Source organism: Lepidochelys kempii, chromosome 11 (genome assembly GCF_965140285.1).
Source record: "Lepidochelys kempii isolate rLepKem1 chromosome 11, rLepKem1.hap1, whole genome shotgun sequence".
NCBI classification, from domain to species: Eukaryota; Metazoa; Chordata; order Testudines; family Cheloniidae; genus Lepidochelys; species Lepidochelys kempii.
This window is the reverse complement of record NC_136390.1, coordinates 80,265,977-80,289,928: the sequence shown is the minus strand read 5'-3', so window position 1 is coordinate 80,289,928 and position 23,952 is coordinate 80,265,977. Positions and strand designations below refer to the sequence as shown.

The 23,952-nt window shown below is 42.6% G+C and overlaps 1 protein-coding gene across 7 annotated transcripts in view; it reads right to left on the bottom strand.

The window, feature by feature from the left end:
• The window catches only part of ADARB1 (adenosine deaminase RNA specific B1), a 225,200-nt gene that overhangs the window by 135,908 nt on the left and 65,340 nt on the right, over positions 1-23,952 (bottom strand). For all 7 annotated transcript variants that reach the window (XM_073306981.2, XM_073306982.2, XM_073306973.2 and 4 more), the window contains exon 2: positions 10,612-10,648. The gene's annotated coding sequence lies outside the window, so the exon portion shown is untranslated. The remainder of the gene's footprint in view (positions 1-10,611; positions 10,649-23,952) is intronic.

The following is a 23,952-nucleotide window of genomic DNA, read 5'->3' as shown; positions in this document are numbered from 1 at the left end:
AAGATTTTCAAAGGGATTTACACTTTCATTTGAAATGTGTTAGGGGTCCACAAATGAAGAAACGTTGAAAACCACTGTGCTAGGCTAAAGACAGTCATCACATTTCTGGCACTTATGTAGATACATCTAGACTATAATCAAGTCACACCTTAATCTTCTCTTTGATAAGATAAGTAAATTGAGCTCCTGGAATCTCTCACTATCGGACAATTTTTTCTTTTCTTTGATCTTTCTTGTGGCTATTCTCTGGATGTTCTCCAATTTTTGAACATCCTTCTTGAATTGAGAACACCATACTTAACACAGTATTCCAGTAGTGGTCAGACCAGTGCAAAACAGAGATAATAAATCCTCCTTACTCCTACTCAATATTCCCTGAAAATGGAGCTGATCTGCAGAGAAAACCTGATTCAAGTCACAAGCCTTCTCAAATGCAGTGAGATATCAATGTCTATCTCCCCTTCTACCCCACATATACATCCAAAGTGACAGGCCCGTCTGGCTTACTAGGGGAAGGAATATACTTCTTTAGGGTGGGAAGTGGGATAGAGAGACACGGACACTGCTGCAGAAGCAGAGAGAATCAGCATGGTGATGCTGTCTCATCCCCCAGGGACCAGAAGGGAACGGAGCTGATAAAGGACAAGGCCAGTAGGAGAAGTCCCCTTTTCCCCAAACCAGGCAGAGCAGCACTCACCCTCCCACCCTTGGAAATGGCAAAATACCAGATTTGGTCAGGATCCACTGTGGGCATTCTACAAGCTGCTCCTTTCTCAGGGAGGCTGAGAGGGAATTTTCCCCTCACAACCAGATTGGCCAAGGGGGACTTGGGGCGGTTTTGGCCTTTCCTGCAGCGGGTTGAGGGGGGTGGGGGGGCTTTGTTAGGGCGAGTAGGGAATAGGAGTTAGGCTATGATATCACAACTCATTGTGTAATTGTCGGGTGGATGTCCTGTGCAGGTACTCCAGAGGGAGGGGATACAGTAATCAGACAAATGGTTTGGTAAAGGATTTAAATGAGGTATATGTTAAAGGACCAGAACAAGGGGGTTTAGGGCGCCTATGACTGGCACAGCAGGGAGCAGACCACCGCCTCCTTTATAAGCCACCTCAACCTTCATTCAAGGGAGTGGAGAGATGGTAAGGTCCCAGCAGCAGGTTGGCTGGGGGTGGGGGAGCTGACAGAAGCCTCCAGGTCAATTTTGAAATGATGGAGTTACCTGTACTGTACACTTTTATCTGCCGAGTAGTCCCAGACATCTAATAATAAAGGTGCAGCCTAACTAAACTATACCCAACCTGTCCTGTCTTTCTTCCAGTATAGCCAGATAAATCCCACCAGCCTTTTTAGCCACATCATCATTCTGCGAGCTCATGTTCAGCTGATTATCAAATATGAGTCTCATACTTTTTCATACTCACTGATTTCCAGGATATAATCCCCCATCCTGTAAGTATGGTCTACATTTTGTTTTGTTATATATTACCTTCCATTTGGCCAAACTGAAATGCATATTGCACCCAGTTTACCAAGCGACCCAAATCACTATCAGTGACTTGTTCTCTTCATTGCTGACCACTCCCCAATTTGTGTCATCTGCAAACTATCAAAAACAATTTCATGTTTTCCTCCATATATTGACAAAAATATTGAATGGCGTAGGGCCAAGAACCGGGCCCTGTAGGACCTCATTACAAACATTCCACTCAGTGATGTTTCCCCATTTACAATTACACTGTCAGACGTATCAGTTAACCAGTTTTCAATCAATTTAATATGTGCCAATATAAAATGGCCTTGCCCCTTAAATTTTAACTGACTCCAGAGGCTTAAAGAAAGAGGGGCTTTTTGAGGGGAGAGAGGTTCAGAAGAATAAGAGGATGATTTATATCTAGATTAGGGAAGAAATGGTTGAGAATTTGAAAGTGGAAGGCAGCTTGGGTGAAAGTGATTATGAAATGGTAAAGTTCATGATTCTAAGGAATGGTAGGAGAGAAAACAGAACAATAAAGATAATGGATTTCAAAAAGACAGACTTTAGCAAATTCAGGGAGTTGGTAGGTAAGATCTCTTGGGAAACAAGTCTAAGGGGAAAAACAGTTCAAGAGAGTGGGAAGTTTTTCAAAGAGACATTATTAAGAGCACAAGAGCAAACTATCCCAATGTGTGGGAGACCACCCTGGCTTAAACAGAAAATCTTCAATGATCTGAAACTCAAAAGAGAGTCCTATAGAAAGCGGAAACCAGGTCAAATTACAAAGGATGAATATAAACAAATAACACAAGTATGTAGGGACAAAATTAGAAAGGTCAAGGCACAAAACGATATTAAACTAGCTAGAGACATAAAAAGTAAAAAAAAAACATTCTACAAAAACACTAGAAGCAAGAAGAAGTCCAACAACAAGGTAGGCCCGTTACTAAATGGGGGAGAGGGGAGAGAAATAACAGAAAATGTGAAAATGGCAGAAGCATTAAATTACTTTTTATTTCAGTTTTCACCAAAAAGGTTAGCAGCAATTGGATGTCTAACAAAGTGAATGCCAGTGAAAATGAGGTAGGATCGGAGGCTAAAATAGGGAAAGAACAAGTTAAAAATTACTTAGACAAGTTACAGAGTAACAGCCGTGTTAGTCTGTATTCGCAAAAAGAAAAGGAGTACTTGTGGCACCTTAGAGACTAACCAATTTATTTGAGCATGAGCTTTCGTGAGCTACAGCTCACTTCATCGGATGCATGCCGTGGAAACTGCAGCAGACTTTATTTATACACAGAGAATATGAAAAAATACCTCCTCCCACCCCACTGTCCTGGAGGGTGGAGGGTGAGAAAACCTGGATTTGTGCTGGAAATGGCCCACCTGATGATCACTTTAGATAAGCTATTACCAGCAGGACAGTGGGGTGGGAGGAGGTATTTTTTCATATTCTCTGTGTATAAATAAAGTCTGCTGCAGTTTCCACGGCATGCATCCGATGAAGTGAGCTGTAGCTCACGAAAGCTCATGCTCAAATAAATTGGTTAGTCTCTAAGGTGCCACAAGTACTCCTTTTCTTTTTTAGACAAGTTAGATGTTTTCAAGTCACCAGGGCCTGATGAAATACATCAAGGAGCTGACTGAGGAGATATCTGAGTCATTAGCGATAATCTTTGAAAACTCATTGAAGACAGGAGAGATATAGTGCCCATCTATAAAGAGGGAAATAAGGATAACCTGGGGAATTACAAACCAGTCAACTTAATTTCAGTACCGGGAAAGATAATGGAGGAAATAATTAACCAATCAATTTGCGAACACCTTGAAAATAATAAGAAGATAAGTAACAGTCAGCATGGATTTGTCAAGAACAAATCAAGTCAAACCAACCTAGTAGCTTTCTTTGACATGTTAACAAGCTTTGGGGAGGGGGAGAGGGGGAGATATCTTGACTTTAGTAAGGCTTTTGATACGGTCTTGCATGACCTCCTCATAAACAAACTAGGGAAATACAACGTAGATGGCGCTACTATAGGATGGGTGCATAACTGGTTGGAAAACCGTTCCCCAAGAGTAGTTATCAGTAGTTCACAGTCAAGCTGGAAGAGCATATTGAGTGGGGTCCTGCAGAGATCAGTTCTGGTTCCAGTTCTGTTCAATATCTTCACCAATGATCGAGACAATGGCTTAGACAGTATACATATAAAATTTGCAGATGATACCAAGCTGGGAGAGGTTGCAAGTGCTTTGGAGGATAGGATTAAAATTCAAAATGATCCGGACAAACTGGAGAAATGGTCTGAAATAAATACAATGAAATTCAGTAAGGACAAATACAAAGTACTCCACTTAGGAAGGAACAATCAGTTGTACACATACAAAATGGAAAATGACTGCTTAGGAAGGAGTACTGCAGCAAGGGACCTGCGGGTCATAGTGGATCACAAGCTAAATATGAATCAATAGTGTAAGATTGTTTCAAAAAAAGCGAACATCATTCTGGGATGTATTAGCAGGAGTGCTGTAAGCAAGACACGAGAAGTAGTTCTTCCACTCTACTCTGTGCTGATTGTGTCCAGTTCTGGGCACCACATTTCAGGAAAGATGTGGACAAACTGGAGAAAGTCCAGAGAAGAGCAACAAAAATGATGAAAGGTCTAGAAAACATGACCTATGAGAGAAAATTGAAAAAATTGGGTGTGTTTAGTCTGGAGAAGAGAAGGCTGAGAGGGGACATGATAGCAGTTTCCAAGTACATAAAAGGTTGTTAAAAGGAGGATGAAGATAAATTGTTCTTATTAACCTCTGAGGATAGGACAAGAAGCAATGGGCTTAAATTGCAGCAAGGGCAGTTTAGGTTGGACATTAGGAAACACTTCCTACAAAGGTGCGTAAACCCTGGAATAAACTGCTCAGGGAGATTGTAGAATCTCGATCACTGGTGGTTTTAAGAGCAGATTAGACAAACATCTGTCAGGGATGATCTAGCTAATACTTAGTCCTGCCATGAGTGCAGGGGACTGGACTAGGTGACTTCTTGAGATCCCTTCCTGTTCTACAATTCTATATGGAGATGGAAACTCAGTTGTGGACTACCGCCACAAATGGGGCAAAAGTAGAAAGTCCCCACCTTAGATAGGTTGTATGAAATGGTTGTGTTGTAAGAGTTTTATCATCTGTGTTCCCATGACTTTAAAATGTGGGCAGTTGACCACAAGCTGCCTGGCAGACAAGTATGGGGACAGTAGGTCGGGTTCTGGGAGGAACCCCAAGAGAAAAGTGGTCAAGTATGGGACCCAGGAGGGGGACATGCAGATGCACCCCAGCAATGAAAAGTGATTAATCCTGTCAAGGTTCCTCCCCCACTCTGAACTCTAGGGTACAGATGTGGGGACCTGCATGAAAAACCTCCTAAGCTTATCTTTACCAGCTTAGGTCAAAACTTCCCCAAGGTACAAAATATTCCACCTGTTGTCCTTGGACTGGCCGCTACCACCACCAAACTAATACTGGTTACTGGGGAAGAGCTGTTTGGACGCGTCCTTCCCCCCAAAATACTTCCCAAAACCTTGCACCCCACTTCCTGGACAAGGTTTGGTAAAAAGCCTCACCAATTTGCCTAGGTGACTACAGACCCAGACCCTTGGATCTTAAGAACAATGAACAATCCTCCCAACACTTGCACCCCCCCTTTCCTGGGAAATGTTGGATAAAAAGCCTCACCAATTTGCATAGGTGACCACAGACCCAAACCCTTGGATCTGAGAACAATGAAAAAGCATTCAGTTTTTTACAAGAAGACTTTTAATAAAAAATAGAAGTAAATAGAAATAAAGAAATCCCCCCTGTAAAATCAGGATGGTAGATATCTTACAGGGTAATTAGATTCAAAAACATAGAGAACCCCTCTAGGCAAAACCTTAAGTTACAAAAAAGATACACAGACAGAAATAGTTATTCTATTCAGCACAATTCTTTTCTCAGCCATTTAAAGAAATCATAATCTAACACATACCTAGCTAGATTACTTACTAAAAGTTCTAAGACTCCATTCCTGGTCTATCCCCGGCAAAGACCCAGCATACAGACAGACCCAGACCCTTTGTTTCTCTCCCTCCTCCCAGCTTTTGAAAGTATCTTGTCTCCTCATTGGTCATTTTGGTCAGGTGCCAGCGAGGTTACCTTTAGCTTCTTAACCCTTTACAGGTGAGAGGAGCTTTCCCCTGGCCAGGAGGGATTTCAAAGGGGTTTACCCTTCCCTTTATATTTATGACAAATCCCAAGATGGAAGCAGCTACTAGACCAAGCTAGCCCCCTCAGAGAAATCCCAGAGATCTGAGGTGTTTTAACCATCAAGGAACAAAGAACAAGTGAGCTAACTGCTAAGGAACCACATATTAGGCTGCTGACAGTGCGCCACAACGGACTAACCTATTAGCAATCCAGACTACACCTCGAATTTATGGAGTTAACTGTGTGCCTTAGTCAGCTCATCTGGGGCATACAGCAAACATGGTGCTGAGTTCACACCTCAGACACTCTAATGGGAACAAACACCAGATCCCCAGTGGGGGCAAAATGTGAAAATTAATGGGGAGACATTCTAGGAATGGAGAGACACAGGCACTGCTCATACCCTAGTCAAGCCCCATGTGGTGAAATCAAATGAGGTTCTGGAAGGCAGCCAGATATAGATAAGAGTTCCAAGGGTAAAGTTATTTGCCTTGCCTTTTGTCATGATCCCTGTCAAGAGCTAGGAAGGCTTGAGAATGATGGTTGGGGAAACATTAAAGGATATTCCATTTAATATTTTATTGGGGAATGACATTGCAAGTCTGAGTCAGGGTCCAGTCCTGCTACTGGAGCAAGCTCAGGCAATTCTGTTCACGCACAGCAGCTGAAGAGTGTAAGAATACAAATGAATTAGCTGGGAAAAGTAGGTTGGAGATGCCTTCCCTCTTCCAATGACAAGGAGGTGACCTTAGGACACTGCCCAGGTGTGTGTGAGAATACAAATGGACCCGTATTGGGAGGGGAAGCAGGGAGAAAATCTGCCCACTCCCCTACAGGTTGAGAGCGCCAAACTGGCTTAAGTGCAAACACACAGAGGCAAGAGTCAGTGGCTACGGAGGCAAATCCACTGCCTCCCCCTACTGTGGAAACTGGAGTACTGCCCCAGGGGACCCTGACTCTCGACCTTTGCAGAGGTGGGACAGAAAGAGGAAACAACCCCTTGGGTAGGGAACAACAGATTGTTCCTGGGGAGGAAAATCGCTGTGATACATTGCAAAACCCATCTCTTTTCTCAGTGTTCTCGCAAGGGAAGGGTGTGTTGAAGGCTGGTATTTGTACACAGAGGGGGTCCCTCTTTTCTTTCTTGTTCTGAGCAGGCTGATGAATTGATTCTTTTTTGTATTAAATCTGAGTATATGGCAAAGGCAGCCAGAGCCCTTAAGAGGTACTTGTTTATGTTTTATATAAATTTAAATAAAATAAATGAAAACCGGATTTTAAAAAGTTACCCCTTTCTGATGTTCTAACTTCCCATTAGACCTCTGTCCTCCATGGTGATAAGTGTGCCGTGGAAGCACTAGGTAACAAAAGAGAAGATGAGGAGGAGGATAAGGAACTGAAGACAAATGAGATGGAGAGGGACCCCCTTCATTGGTGAGTGGGCCGTTAAAAGAGATTGGATGGTCATAAAGAGGGTATTTGATTATGAAAAGATCAGAGAAGGTTCAGTGCTCACTGAGTGGGAAAACAGATCTAGGGCTGAAGATCAAACAAGAAAATGAATGCAGGGAGCTAGAACACTGGATAGAACCTAATCCTCAGTAACTTCAATTTTCACAGTGAAGGTGAGAGTAGAGAGAATGAAGGAAAGATAAATATTGAAATCAGTGGGAAGATTAGAGGTATGAAATTACTGGATGTTTCCTACAGTCACATGGAATGATTTAATTTTGGGGCAGGTTGGGTTCAACTTTTGTATCTGATAATTCTCTAGACTGATAAACACTTATTTTCTCAACTAAGCTACGGAACCACTAGATCAAAAAAGAGAATTAGGTGCAATGTCAAGATAGAATTGGAAACTTATGTAGCAAAAGGATATCACTTCACGTTTGATTGAGCTCATATGTAATATAACTCCACAGATCAATAAAAATGATAGTCTAAGTTTCACTCTCACTTGCATGTTCAGCCACTACTATCTTGCTTTTACTCATTCCCACCCAAGTTAAATCAACTATGATAATGGTAACACCGTCAAAGGGACCATTTTATTCCAAGACTAAGTGATTGAGCCAAGTGTTCCACCCCTTTTGCACAACAGAATAAAGGAAAATGGTTTCATATGTTTTATTACAGTACATCAGCACCAACCTTCCTGCTATTCTAAATAGTCAGCCAGCTCACTTAACTCCAGGTCTATGCGGGCTTACTACAGTAAGTTAGTACAATTGCTAAACTTTGTAATAGGCCAAATAAGATTTGCACAGTAAAACAAATTCTCATGTCACTAACCCAGAATGCCTGAACTGTACAGTAAAACCACTGATTTAGTACTGTAAACGATAGACTACAGAGCATGTTTTGTTAAAATCCTGAAATACAGAAATGCAATCCAACAGCACCCTCTAATGTTACAGACTACATACACAACTGTATTTCTCTTGTAATGTTCCAGTGAGTGAAAAAAGCTCTAAAATTTTATTTTTTCCCAAAAAATGTCTTAAACTTATTTCTACAGTAATATGTTCAAAAAAAACCTTAATCTGAAAAGAGTGCTTCTAGCTAAATTGGGTCTTAAAGGGAAGGTAAAAATATATATTATTAAAAAAGACAATTAACACAATCACATTGCATAAAATTAACACCACTGACAGGATTCCACTTTAAAAACTATGTTAAAGCATTAAAATTACAAAATTAAGCACACAAAAGTCAGGAAATGCTAAAGTTAAGGTTGCATACAAATCTTTGCATATTACAACACAGCCTTTAATTACATAATAACTTAATATTTCTGAAAGACTTCTGCCAAATTCTTGATCCCCAATATACTGCCAGATGAAAAAAACAGATGTAGGGCTTGGTACCAAGAAAACAACATTTTGAAAGTGAAAAGGATGACATACCATTTCAGCCAGAAAACCAGAATATTCTGGATCTTTGGGTGAATACTGTTAGCATTTTATTGTACTTTGGGAAAAAATATAAACTAGCTACAACCAAGTATTGCTGTGTAAAGAAGGGTAGTTTATGTATGTCAGTTGAATTAATACCTAAGGCCCTACTTGAATCACAGGACAATTGTCAAATAATTGCGGCTGAGTTGTGGGCCAGACATGGAAAACTGCAGAAAAATAATGGTCCTTATTATTTGCAATAATTTGGAAAAGCTGACAGTGGGGACTCCCGCTGTTGGCCGCCCGGAACTGATAGCTGGGACACCTGCTGTCAAAATTGCAATCGAAGCCTAATATTGCGAGATTCACAATTTCTACAATATCACAAATTGAATAGGACCTTATTAATATCTATTTAAGTGGTTTTGAAGATTAGAGGCTTGCTATTAAAAGAACAGCAAAAAGGACAGAATGGGGGAAGGGGGTTAATTGAAAGAGTATTTTGTCTATTCTTCCATACCAGAAGAACTGCTAAAGGGATTTTTCTCACACACTAATGAAAATATTCACCTTCAGTGTAGTGGGGCAGTTACCGCAGTTACTACTTGGGGAAAGGGAGGCTGACTGGGGAAGCGGCCACAGCTGGGGCCACACCCAATCAGGCCACAGCTGGCCCTGATGTAACAGCTAAGGGAGGAGCTGGGTCAGTCTCACTCCAGCCTTGGAGTGGGAAGGACCTGGCTGCCTGGGAGCACAAGGTATCGGAAGCAGAGCAGTGCTGGGGAAGGGCAAGAGGAGCTGGGGAGCTCCAGCCTGTCAACTCCCCCGGCTGAGGCCCTGTTAAAGGCCTAAGGAGGTACTGGGGCAGCAGAGGAGCAGCCCGGGGATAGGCAGAGGCAGCTGGTCCAACCCCCTTGCTAGTGATGAGTGGCCATTAAGGACTGCAGTCTGCCCTACAGAAAGGGGGCTAGATGATGACTGGCAGTAGCCACTGAGGCAAGGTGGGCATAGACAGTGGGGGGTGCCTCTGGGAGGGGAGACAGAACCCCAAAGTAAAGGGCACTAAGGTCCGGGAGGGACACGGGGACCTGAGGCAGGAGAGACACTGGCCAACAGGAGGCGCTCTGAGCCTGCAAAGAGCTAATTCCCGGACAACCAGCAGGAGGCACCGCACGGATGAGTGTTTGATCTGCTACATTCAGCCACAGACCTTGCTTAGAAAATTTCAGTCTGAAAGGTGAATGTTTTTTAAACAACAAAAAAATATTCAAACAAGTCACTAGAATGCTAACTGGCTTAAAACATTACTACAGTGAGTACAATTAGCAGCCACTATAGTACGCTAACAGGTTTTATTTTTATGAGGAAAAGGTTGCAGGATGGGACCTCTAGTTCATAAATAAAACAAAAACCATTCATTATGTCACAAGTTTACCACTAAATCTTCCAAAATAATTTACACTAACCATACTGATGCTAATTGCTACAATATACCAAACTAGATACAAATACTGTATCAAATCTTTCAAACCTGACTTACACAAGAAATCCTTGCTCTCACAAGTAATTTCATTATAGTCAGTGTGTGAGTAAGAGTTATTTATGTGATAAATACTGATTTGCAGAATCAGGACTAAGTGAACTAGTAAACTTTTAAAATGCAGTTTCACTTGATAGAGATCAGATATTTCAGGATATCATGTTTTTTATTTTCAGTCCTGATTCAGGATTTTATTGTACTGAAAAATTTGGTTTTGGTTTTGTAAATTTAAAAGTTGTACCTTTTAATTCTTGAATGAATTTATAAACAAACGTTTTAAATGTTTGATTTTTTAACATTTTTTTTAAGACAGAAGAATTCATTGTGTACACACATTTTCTTCCATAAAAAACTTGAATATATATCAATTAGAAACCACACAATCTCTCAGTAATAATTTTGTAAACATAAGTATTTTTTTCTTAATTAAAGGCCATTAAATTGGCTCATTTACTGCTTACCTCTTCAACTCTTAGAAGCACGCGCTGGTCCTGCAACCTACAAAACAAAAAAACAACCACACTTAGATTCATCCAAGAAAAAACACATTCCATTTAGTAAGTGGCAATTTTTTGTCCATAAAGGGACAAAGCTGCTTTGGTGGTGATTCGGCCTATAATCACTGATTACAGTTCATGTGGCAAAACATACCATTATTAGCAGGAGATTATCTTCCCTGTTTGCTCTATTCAGGCTGCACAAAGGGAGTGGATACCTGCCACAAGCCGCCAGCTAAGGCGTCCGCACAGCAGACACAGAACTACCAGAGCCAACTACTACGCAGCACTCAGGCACAGGGAGGGGACCAGGAAAGCACCAGCAAGGGAACAATTCGCTCTGGAAATCCCCAGATGGTGGAGAACCTCTTGGGAATTCCTATCAGCTGGCACAGTTTAGAGCAGCCCCTGAGGTTGCTGTAACCTGCAGCCAGGGCTGGGCAGAGCACAGATCCATTCATGCTCTCCTGTATCTAACATAAGGGTGCAGAAAAGAATCACGCCTACTATGGCACACAACCGCAAGCTGTATTTAAAATACCCTAAAGATACCCTTGAGAAACGAAGCCGGCAGGGCTGTCATCTATGCAGAATAAAAAACTAGTTGGATCGTAATACTTGCATCTGTGCCTAAAAATATTTTTTCTGTTTATATTGACAAATTCCAAAATGGCTGTGGGTATCACCAAGCTGGAGTTGGTCCTGCTGTGAGCAGGGGGTTGGACTACATTACCTCCTGAGGTCTCTTCCAACCCTAATCTTCTATAATTCTATAAGTCATAGAAACTATTTCCACAGTAATATTTGTGGTTAAACAGCTGTGCAATCAAGAATTCAGAAACGATGTATTGCTGCAGAAGTACAATTTGAACATAAACAGACACCACCTCTACAGTATTTGGATAAAGGTTTTTCTACTAAGCAAGTTTGATTTCTTTTCTCATGCAGAAACTAGAATATTTCAAATGTTAGTTTTGTTCCATGAGAGGGAGATGCTGCACTACATAAGATCACTTAAAATAAATTAAAGTCAAGAGCCATTTTTTAAAATATTGCATTAACTCACGGCTTGTCTCTATGAGGACACTCGGGAAAATTAATCTGAATTAATGGAAGATGTGAATTTAAAGTGGATTAGTTAAACCACATAAAAATCCTGTGTGGATACTCTTACTCAGAATTCAAGTGGCCTTAATTTGGTTTAGAATCATAGAATCATAGAATATCAGGGTTGGAAGGGACCCCTGAAGGTCATCTAGTCCAACCCCCTGCTCGAAGCAGGACCAATTCCCAGTTAAATCATCCCAGCCACGGCTTTGTCAAGCCTGACCTTAAAAACCTCTAAGGAAGGAGATTCTACCACCTCCCTAGGTAACGCATTCCAGTGTTTCACCACCCTCTTAGTGAAAAAGTTTTTCCTAATATCCAATCTAAACCTCCCCCACTGCAACTTGAGACCATTACTCCTCGTTCTGTCATCTGCTACCATTGAGAACAGTCTAGAGCTATCCTCTTTGGAACCCCCTTTCAGGTAGTTGAAAGCAGCTATCAAATCCCCCCTCATTCTTCTCTTCTGCAGACTAAACAATCCCAGTTCCCTCAGCCTCTCCTCATAAGTCTTGTGTTCTAGACCCCTAATCATTTTTGTTGCCCTTCGCTGGACTCTCTCCAATTTATCCACATCCTTCTTGTAGTGTGGGGCCCAAAACTGGACACAGTACTCCAGATGAGGCCTCACCAATGTCGAATAGAGGGGAACGATTACGTCCCTCGATCTGCTCGCTATGCCCCTACTTATACATCCCAAAATGCCATTGGCCTTCTTGGCAACAAGGGCACACTGCTGACTCATATCCAGCTTCTCGTCCACTGTCACCCCTAGGTCCTTTTCCGCAGAACTGCTGCCGAGCCATTCGGTCCCTAGTCTGTAGCTGTGCATTGGGTTCTTCCGTCCTAAGTGCAGGACCCTGCACTTATCCTTATTGAACCTCATCAGATTTCTTTTGGCCCAATCCTCCAATTTGTCTAGGTCCCTCTGTATCCTATCCCTGCCCTCCAGCGTATCTACCACTCCTCCCAGTTTAGTATCATCCGCAAATTTGCTGAGAGTGCAATCCACACCATCCTCCAGATCATTTATGAAGATATTGAACAAAACCGGCCCCAGGACCGACCCCTGGGGCACTCCACTTGACACCGGCTGCCAACTAGACATGGAGCCATTGATCACTTCAGTCCATTAAACTAAACCAAATTAAGGGCATTTTAATTCCAAATAAGAGTATCCACACTGCGGTTTAATGTGGTTTAACTAATCCACTTTAAAAATTAATCTGGGTTAATTTTCCTGAGTGTTCCCAGGTAGACAAACCCACAGTCTGGTTAATTCACATCAGATTTTTTTTTAAAACACTTCATGATGTTCAGAATCATTGGAAGACACAAGCACAGTTGAAGTGACAGAATATCTTAAGGATATTGCCTAGAGGATGATGCAATGAAGGAAGTGACATGGAGACAAGGCCCAGTCTAATGTTCACTGAAGACAGAGAGAAGATTTCCATTTACTTCAGTGGACCCTGGATTAGATTTATCAGCATGCTGTAAGCACCATATCCCGTGCCCCTTCATCAATCCCCCCCACCCCGAAATAGTCCCATAGACACGAAGCTCAATTGATTTTTGCACACACACATTTGATTCTTGTGTCTTTAGTTCACAGAAAATACTTTATCTTGAATTCAAACATCTCAATTGAACCCTGCTTTTAGCCAAACATTTCTTCCTCGGACAGTTCCGATTGTTATCTAAAATTATACTAACACTGGGTTGCCCCATATTTCTGGTGTCCTTTCTTAAGAAAATGTTACTTTTTTAATAATGACAGTAGCAAAGAATGGGAGGCTTTTTATTTAGAAACATATTCCAACAATATTCCAATGTCATCCAACTGACGACATTAAGAAAGCCGAAGTGTTTAATGCCTATTTTGCTTCAGTGTTCACTGAAAATGTTAATGGTGACCAGATACTTAACACAATTAATATTAACAACAAGAGAAAAGGATGTAATGATGCTGCCTTTGGTGGGACACTTCTGAGAGTATCAATTCAGGACAAATTGCTTAGAGCAGGGCAGTTACAGCCCAAGGCTGGGGTTTTCTCACTTCTAAGGCACACCAAACCAGCCAGACAGAGAAGACTTCGGTTTTACCCCACTGGCTAACCGTAAGTCACACAAGCAATTCCCTTAGACACTCCAGTTTCCCAGTATCACCACCAGTGCCACTCGTTACAGGGACGAATGGTTATGAAAACCAATGCCCTAATAAAAGAAAAAAGGCTCTCCTGATCCCACAGGACCAAGCCCCAGACCCAGGTCAATATACAAGTCAGTTCTTACCCACATATCACGCTGTTGCCAATCCTTTAGAATCTAAAGGTTTATTCATAAAAGGAAAAAGATATAGATGAGAGCTAGAATTGGTTAAATTGAATCAATTACATACAGTAATGGCAAAGTTCTTGGTTCAGTCTTGTAGCAGTGATGGAATAAACTGCAGGTTCAAATCAAGTCTCTGGAGTATATCCACAACTGGGATGGGTCATTCAGTCCTTTGTTCTGAGCTTCAGTTTGAAGCAACATTCCTCCAGAAGTAAGAAGCAGGACTGAAGACAAAATGGATGGGTTTTCAAGTGCCTTTTATATTCTCTCCCTTGGTTCTTATTGTGGAAAAACACAGCAGCAAGATGGAGCCTGGAGTCACATGGGCAGTCACATGTCCATGCATGACTCAGTTTGCAGACCTATGCCTTTGTTTACATGTTAGTTTGAACGTTCGCAGGAAAGCTCAGATGTGGACTGGCGTCTCCCAAAATTCACTGTCAGTTAAGTGTTTCTTGATTGGGCACTTAATCTGCAAATTGCTTTCTCAAGAAACTATCCAAATGCTTTAATGAGGCTATTTAGAATCAAACACATTGAGATACAAGAACATAACTAACATATTGATAGTTTCAACTACAAAAATGATACACACATACAGATAGCATAATAATAACCAGCAAATCATAACCTTTTTATAGACACCTCACATGAAAACCTTTCTACAATATTTGGTGCCACTACAGGACCTTGGTTGCAACAATAATCTATATGGTCACAGTTTATGTCAATAATGTCAAAAAGGAACACACACCAAAATAGGGAAAGAACAGATTAAAGAATATTAGATATGTGAGATGTACTGAAGTCTGAAGCAATCTCAGAACCATTAGTAATTATCTTTGAGAACTCTTGGAGGTCCTAGAACAATGGAGAAGAGCTAACAGAGTACTTATATCTAAGAAGGGGGAACAAAGAGAACCCAGGAAATTATAGACCAGTGTTACGTTATCTAATTCAAATATGACCACACACATCATTGCTATCACTGTTATATAATTGCAACAAAACTTGTACAAAGTATGTCAAGTAGGGTATCTATGGAAAGGTTATGATTTCCTGACTATGATTATGCTAGTTGTATGAATGTATCATTTTTGTATCTCAGGTTATAAATATTAACTATGTACCTGTATTTCAAATGTTTGCTCATGTGGTAACAAGCTATTTAGCCAGCACATTATGAAGGAACTAGTCAAGTTAAATGGCTCATCAAGGTACACTTAACTCACAGTGGACCATGGAAGACGCCCATCTACACATAAAGAAAAGGAGTACTTGTGGCATCTTAGAGACTAACAAATTTATTTGAGCATCAGCTTTCGTGAGCTACAGCAAGGGGGGGAAATGGAGACAGGGATAAGGGGGCTGGGAGTGGGGCATGGATGGAGCCGCGGCCAGTGGGTGAGGCTGGGAGTGGTACTGGAATCAGGCCATGGTGGGGGCTGGCAGCCAGACCCCTGGCTGGATGCAGAGCTGTATTGAGGCTGGGGGGCGGAGCCATGGCTGTGAGGCGGGGCTGCATGCCGCTCCCTCCCTGCCCCCTATGGTTGGAAAACTGTTCCCAGAGAGTAATCATCAGTGGTTCACAGTCAAGCTGGAAGGGTATATTGAGCAGGGCATTTTGAAAAAAAGAAAAATGCCGTCTTTTTTGCTTGTCAATATGGGGCTTGTGGAATGCTGCAGTGAGGTACTGGGGAACGGTGCATGCACTGAGCTCTAGAACTGAATGGATTTACCTGCAATTAGCAAAAGCCGTATCCCTAGCTGCTCCTCCCTCACCACCCCCCCATTCCCCACCCTTGGGCAAATTTCAAAGGCTTGTTGCAAACAATTAGAGCTATTGAAAAGGAAAGTCATAAGAAATTTTCATGATGAAAAGGGTTAGGAGGAGGCGGGGGGGGACATAGAGGACAATTGATCACTGTTCTCTTTATAACAGCTCCTCACATATTTGAAGACTGCTATCCGGTTCCCCCTTAGTCTTCTTTTCTCAAGACTAAACATACCCAGATTTTTTGGCCTTTCCTTACAGGTCAGGATTTCAAAACTTTTTATCATTTTTTTTGCTCTTCTCTGGGCTCTCTCCAGTTTGTCCACACCTTTCCTAAGGTGTGGTGCCCAGCCTTAGGAGGCCTCACCAGTAGTGAGTAGGCAATTACTTCCTGTGTCTTACATACAACACCTATTAACATACCCCAGAATACTAGCCTTTTTTGCTTCTGCATTACATTGTTGACTTATATTCAATTTGAGATCCATTATAACCTCCAGATCCATTTCAGCAGTACAACCATGAAGGTAGCTACCCCCCCATTTTGCACCTGCGCATTTGATTTTTCCCTCCTAAGTGTAATAATTTGGACTTGTCTTTATTGAATTTCATGTTGATTTCAGACCAAATTTTGAATTCTAATCCTGTCCTCCTAAGTGCTTGCAACCGCTCCTAGTTTGGTGCCATTTGTAAACTTCATAAGCATACTCTCCGTTCCATTGTCTAAGTCATTAGTGAAGAATACTGGACCCTGGACTGACTCCTCTGGGTCCTCACTAGATACATCCTCTCAGTTTGACAGTGAACCATTGATAACTACTCTTTGAGTACCATCTTTCAACCAGTTGTGCACCCATCTTATACTAATTTTATCTAGACCACATTTCCCTAGTTTGCTTATGAGAATATCATGTGGAACTGTGTTAAAAGCTTTATTAAAATCAATATATCACATCCACAAATGCACGAAGCCTGGGAAACAAGCAGGGAGAACTGGAAGTCCTGGCACAGTCAAGGAATTATGATGTGATTGGAATAACAGAGACTTGGTGGGATAACTCACATGACTGGAGTACTGTCATGGATGGATATAAGCTGTTCAGGAAGGACAGGCAGGGCAGAAAAGGTGGGGGAGTTGCACTGTATGTAAGAGAGCAGTATGACTGCTCAGAGCTCACGTATAAAACTGCAGAAAAACCTGAGAGTCTCTGGATTAAGTTTAGAAATGTGAGCAACAAGGGTGATGTTGTGGTGGGAGTCTACTATAGACCACCGGACCAGGGGGATGAGGTGGACGAGGCTTTCTTCCGGCAACTCGCAGAAGTTACTAGATCACAGACCCTGGTTCTCATGGGAGACTTCAATCACCCTGATATCTGCTGGGAGAGCAATACAGAGGTCCACAGACAATCCAGGAAGTTTTTGGAAAATGTAGGAGACAATTTCCTGGTGCAAGTGCTGGAGGAACCAACTAGGGGCAGAGCTCTTCTTGACCTGCTGCTCACAAACCGGGAAGAATTTGTAGGGGAAGGAAAACTGGATGGGAACCTGGGAGGCAGTGACCATGAGATGGTCGAGTTCAGGATCCTGACACAAGGAAGAAAGGAAGGCAGCAGAACACAGACCCTGGACTTCAGAAAAGCAGACTTTGACTCCCTCAGGGAACTGATGGGCAAGATCCCCTGGGAGAATAACATGAGGGTGAAAGGAGTCCAGGAGAGCTGGCTGTAGTTTCAAGAATCCTTATTGAGGTTACAGGGACAAACCATTCCAATGTGTAGAAAGAAGAGTAAATATGGCAGGCGACCAGCTTGGCTTAACAGTGAAATCCTTGCTGATCTTAAACACAAAAAAGAAGCTTACAAGAAGTGGAAGATTGGACAAATGACCAGGGATGAGTATAAAAATATTGCTCAGGCATGCAGGAGTGAAATCAGGAAGGCCAAATCACTCCTGGAGTTGCAGCTAGCAAGAGATGTTAAGAGTAACAAGAAGGGTTTCTTCAGGTATATTAGCAACAAGAAGGAAGTCAAGGAAAGTGTGAGGCCCTTACTGAATGAGGGAGACAACCTAGTGACAGAGGATGTGGAAAAAACTAATATACTCAATGCTTTTTTTGCCTCTGTCTTCACGAACAAGAACAGCTCCCAGACTACTGCACTGGGCAACACAGCATGGGAAGGAGGTGCCCAGCCCTCTGTGGAGAAAGAAGTGATTCAGGACTATTTAGAAAAGCTGGACGAGCACAAATCCATGGGGCCAGATGCACTGCATCCGAGAGTGCTAAAGGAGTTGGCGGATGTGATTGCAGAGCCATTGGCCATTATCTTGGAAAACTCATGGCGAACGGGGGAAGTCCCGGACGACTGGAAAAAGGCTAATGTAGTGCCCATCTTTAAAAAAGGGAAGGAGGAAGATCCTGGGAACTACAGGCCAGTCAGCCTCACCTCAGTCCATGGAAAAATCATGAAGCAGGTCCTCAAGGAATCAATTCTGAAGCACTTAGAGGAAAGGAAAGTGATCAGGAACAGTCAGCATGGATTCATCAAGGGAAAGTCATGCCTGACTAATCTAATTGCCTTCTATGATGAGATAACTGGCTCTGTGGATGAAGGGAAAGCAGTGGACGTGGTGTTCCTCGACTTTAGCAAAGCTTTTGACACCGTCTCCCACAGTATTCTTGTCAGCAAGTTAAAGAAGTATGGGCTGGATGAATGGACTATCAGGTGGATAGAAAGTTGGCTAGATTGTCAGGCTCAACGGGTAGTGATCAATGGCTCCATGTCTAGTTGGCAGCCGGTATCAAGTGGAGTGCCCCAAGGGTCGGTCCTGGGGCCGGTTTTGTTCAATATCTTCATAAATGATCTGGAGGATGGTGTGGATTGCACCCTCAGCAAGTTTGCAGATGACACTAAACTGGGAGGAGAGGTAGATACACTGGAGGGTAGGGATAGGATACAGAGGGACCTAGACAAATTAGAGGATTGGGCCAAAAGAAATCTGATGAGGTTCAACAAGGACAAGTGCAGAGTCCTGCACTTAGGGCGGAAGAATCCCATGCACTGCTACAGACTAGGGACCGAATGGCTCGGCAGCAGTTCTGCGGAACAGGATCTAGGGGTTACAGTGGACGAGAATCTGGATATGAGTCAACAGTGTGCCCTTGTTGCCAAGAAGGCCAATGGCATTTTGGGATGTATAAGTAGGGGCATTGCCAGCAGATCGAGGGACGTGATCGTTCCCCTCTATTCGACACTGGTGAGGCCTCATCTGGAGTACTGTGTCCAGTTTTGGGCCCCACACTACAAGAAGGATGTGGCAAAAATTGGAAAGAGTCCAGCGAAGGGCAACAAAAATTATTAGGGGACTGGAACACATTACTTATGAGGGGAGGCTGAGGGAACTGGGAATGTTAAATCTACGGAAGAGAAGAATGAGGGGAGATTTGATAGCTGCTTTCAACTACCTGAAAGGGGGTTCCAAAGAGGACGGCTCTAGACTGTTCTCAGTGGTAGCAGATGACAGAACAAGGAGTAATGGTCTCAAGTTGCAGTGGGGGAGATTTAGGTTGGATATTAGGAAAAACTTTTTCACTAGGAGGGTGGTGAAACACTGAAATGCGTTACCTAGGGAGGTGGTGGAATCTCCTTCCTTAGAAGTTTTTAAGGTCAGGCTTAACAAAGCCATGGCTGGGATAATTTAATTGGGGATGGGTCCTGCTTTGAGCAGGTGGTTGGACTAGATGACCTTCTGAGGTCCCTTCCAACCCTGATATTCTATGATTCTGTGATTCCCAGCTACTAGGTCAGTAACCCTGTAAAAGAAGGAAATTAGGCTGGCATGGCATGATTTGTTTCTGGGAATCCTTGCTGGCAATTCCTTATAAACCTATTATCCTCCAGGTGCTTACAAATTGATTAATTTGTTCCAGTAACTTTCCAGGTATTGAAGTTAGGCTGACTGGTTGTCACTGTGCCTCTGTGGGTCACAACCGAGAATACCAAATTCAGAACAAGCTGCTGGGAAAAGGGGCACACACACCCAAAAACTGGTGGTTATTCTTCCATAAGATGTATTTCAAATGTAGTTACACCTTTGTGACACCCACTAGGCAAGATGCTTCCAGTCTAGACAGCTGGCTGTGAAGGGTAATGGGCCATTAGGGGAAACAACAGACCTTAGGAGAAGCTTCCGGGGAACACTCCAGGCAGCCTATGGATAATGGCCGCTATGACTGAGCAAGGCCTGCAAGGGCATGTGACCTGACCACAACACTGAACTCCATTTTGGTACTTGTATTTTTCCACAAACTGGACTGGGAACTCAATTTGGATTAAAGAGCTACCGCCATATGGAAAAGCTATATAAGGCAGTGAGCGATATCATCTCTTTGCCTCACTCCCCACAAAAGAGAACTCCTGGAAACACCTGAAGGACCAAGACTGAACTGGGGGAAGTGCTGGTCCCAGGCTAAAGGGATTTCTAGCCTGTGTATGGAAACTTGGTGGACTGCTTGTATCATCAGTCAGGGTGAGAGATTATGGATTCAAATCCTATCTGGTAGCTTACCTAGTAATAAACAAAACCACAAGCTAAGCCTAATCTGCTTTGATCTGTTTGTTATCACTTAAAATCTATCCTTCTGTAGTTAATAAACTTGTTTTATGTTTCATCTTTACCAGTGTGTTTTGAGTGAAGTGTCTGGGGAAAAAAAAATCTCAGTTTGGTTCACACAAGCTTGTTGTGCATATCTTTCCCACAACGAGGGGAAAGAGAACTATATTGAGGAGCTCATTTTGTACAGATCCTTGTGCAGTGTAAAACGGTATAATTCTGGGTTTATACTCCAGCAGGGATGCAAGGCAGGGTAGCTGGAAAATTCACAATATGTCCTTGAGTGGCTTAGTTAAAGCACTCAGGTAACTCAGTTGGGTGTGTGGTGCCACCTGGTGTCATGTTGGGTGATAACAGGGCCTGGTGAGGCTGGCTGAATCTCCAGCAAAGCAGTGTGAGAGAAGCCTGCCCAGCTGGGGGATTAGAGGGTACAGCGGTTCCCAGGGCTCCCAGACTGAACCCTGGAGGTGACAACCCATCACAACCCCCACTTCAAGGGAGCTTCTGGTGCTCGCATAAGCCTCCCCAAACAAAAGAGACACGTACCGTCTATGATTAAAGTACCAATCATAGAAGTGTGGGACTGTAAGGGACCTCGAGAGGTCTTCTAGTCCAGTCCCCTACATTCATGGCAGGATTATGTATTATTTAGACCATCCCTGACAGGTGTTTAATCTAAACTGCTCTTAAAATCCTGGAATGATGAAGGTTCCACAAGTTCCCTGGGAAATTTATTCCAGTGCTTAACTACCCTGACAGTTAGGAAGTTTTTCCTAATGTCCAACCTAAATTGCCCTTGCTGCAATTTAAGCCCATTGCTTCTTGTCCTATCCTCAGAGGTAAATCAAGAACAATTTATCTCCATCCTCCTTTTAACAGCCTTTTATGTACTTGAAAACTGTTATGTCCCATCTCAGTCTTCTCTTCTCCAAACTAAACAAACCCAATTTTTTCAATCTTCTGTCATAGGTCATGTTTTCTAGACCTTTCATCATATTTGTTGCTCTTCTCTGGACTTTCTCCAAATTCTCCACATCTTTTCTGAAATTTGACACCCAGAATTGGATACAATACTCCAGCTGAGGCCTCATCAGCCCAGAGTAGAGCAGAAAAAATATTTGTTGTGTCTTGCTTACAACACTCCTGCTAATGCATCCCACTATTATGTTTGCTTATTTTTTACAACAGTGTTATACTGTTGACTCATATTTAGCTTGTGATCCACTATAACCCCCAGATTTATTTCCGCAGTACTCCTTCCTAGGTAGTCATTTCCCATTTTGTATGTGTGCAATTGATTGTTCCTTTCTAAGTGGAGTACTTTGCATTTGTCCTTTTTGAATTTCATCCTATTTATTTCCAATCATTTCTCCAGTTTGTCCAGATCATTTGGAATTTTAATTGTTTCCTCCAAAGCACTTTCAACCCCTACCAGCTTGGTATTGTCTGCAAACTTTATAAGTTTACTCTCTAGGCCATTATCTAAATCAATGGGGGGAGGGATAGCTCAGTGGTTTGAGCATTGGCCTGCTAAACCCAGGGTTGTGAGTTCAATCCTTGAGGGGGCCATTTAGGGATTGGGGGCAAAAATTGGAGATTGGTCCTGCTTTGAGCAGGGGGTTGGACTAGATGACCTCCTGAGGTCCCTCCCAACCCTGATATTCTATGATTCTACGATACTGAAGAGAGCCAGACCCAGGATCGATCCCTGCAGGACCCTGCTCAATATACCCTTCCAGCTTGACTGTGAACCACTGATAACTACTCTCTGGGAACAGTTTTCCAACCACAAGGGGAAGGGAGGGAGCGGCATGCAACCCCGCCTCACAGCCATGGCTCCGCCCCCCAGCCTCAATACAGCTCTGCATCCAGCCAGGGGTCTGGCTGCCAGCCCCCACCATGGCCTGACTGTGGCTCCAGTACCACTCCCAGCATCAGCCCCTGGCCGTGGCTCCATCCATGTCCCACTCCCAGCCCCAGCCCCCTTATCCCTGTCTGCATTTCCCCCCCTCAACCCCAGCTGCAGCCCCACTCCCAGCTCCAGGAGGGTGCGGACAGCGGTAAGGAGAAGGCACAACCCTCAAAATTTTGGGGACCACTGATCTAGGTTATATTTCCCTTCTTTGTTTATGAGACGGTCATGCAAAACAGTATCAAAAAAGTCTTACTAAAGTCAAGATATACCACTTCTTCTGCTTCCCCGCATCCACTAGGCTTGTCAGTCCATCAAAGAAAGCTATTTGGTTGGTTTGACATGATTTGTTCTTGACAAATTCATGCTGACTGTTACTCATTACCTTATCTTCTAGGTGTTTGCAAACTGATTGCTTAATTATTTGTTCCATTATCTTTCCCAGTACTGAAGTTAAGCTGACTGGTCTGTAATTCCACAGGTTGTCCTCATTCCCTTTTTTATAGATTGGCATTATATTCACCCTCTTCCAGTCCTCTGGAATCTCTCCCATCTTCCATGAGTTTTCAAACATAATTGCTAATGGCTCAGATATCTCCTCAGTCAGCTGTCCAATATCTGTACATTTTTGCAAGCAACATTTAAGTGAAAAAGAATATGAAATGCTGTGGTGCATATTATAACCGCATATACAAGCATACTATAAAAAGAGACTACCGAAGTTTACACACACTTCAACAGGTGCTAAATGAAAGGTAACCACTTGAGGGCACTGAAGACTAAGCAGAATGTCTGCTAGCTTCATAAATAATTTCAATATAAAGGTAACATGGTTTATAGTTTGAATTTTAAAAAATCCATGTAATTTTGAACTAAAATTGTATCCACCATGTATGGATATTTTAGTTTAATTTGGAATCAAGTTTGAGATGGATATAATTTCTAAGTTTTTAATTGCTCAATATTAATTTACAACCATCTCAAATCACTACTTCTCAAAAGGTTTGAGACTTAAGTTATTAAAGTTGCCAACCTTTTTCAAATGGTATACGATACACTATTTCAAATCAAATTAGTCTTTCTGCTTCATTAACTTTATCACACACACTTATATAGGCCTTTCATTCAGAATAAAAATACCTCACAAACACATACGTATATGCATACAGGGAATCACTTCACCCCAAATTACAGCCAACTGATATCAAATTCTGTAAATATTTAATGTGTGGTTCCTATCCGGATTCCAAACATGGATACACTTGCGTGCCATGAGCCAGAGCCGGAACTGTTCATAGTAGTGTCTATTGACCCGCACATGTGTCAACCACGTCCAAGGCTTTAAGACACTGTGCAGGTTGACAATGCTCCAGTTCCCTCTTACCAGGAAGCAGAGGAGCCTGAATCAGAGGGGATGAAGGGCGGGATTGGAATCCAGACAGGGATCACACATCTCGAGGAACCTCCAATTACAGTAAGTAACCTTCTCCTCTTCTTCGAATGATGGTCACTATGTGGATTTCCAACATGAGAGAGTAGCAAGCAGTGCTCAGCGTGGAGG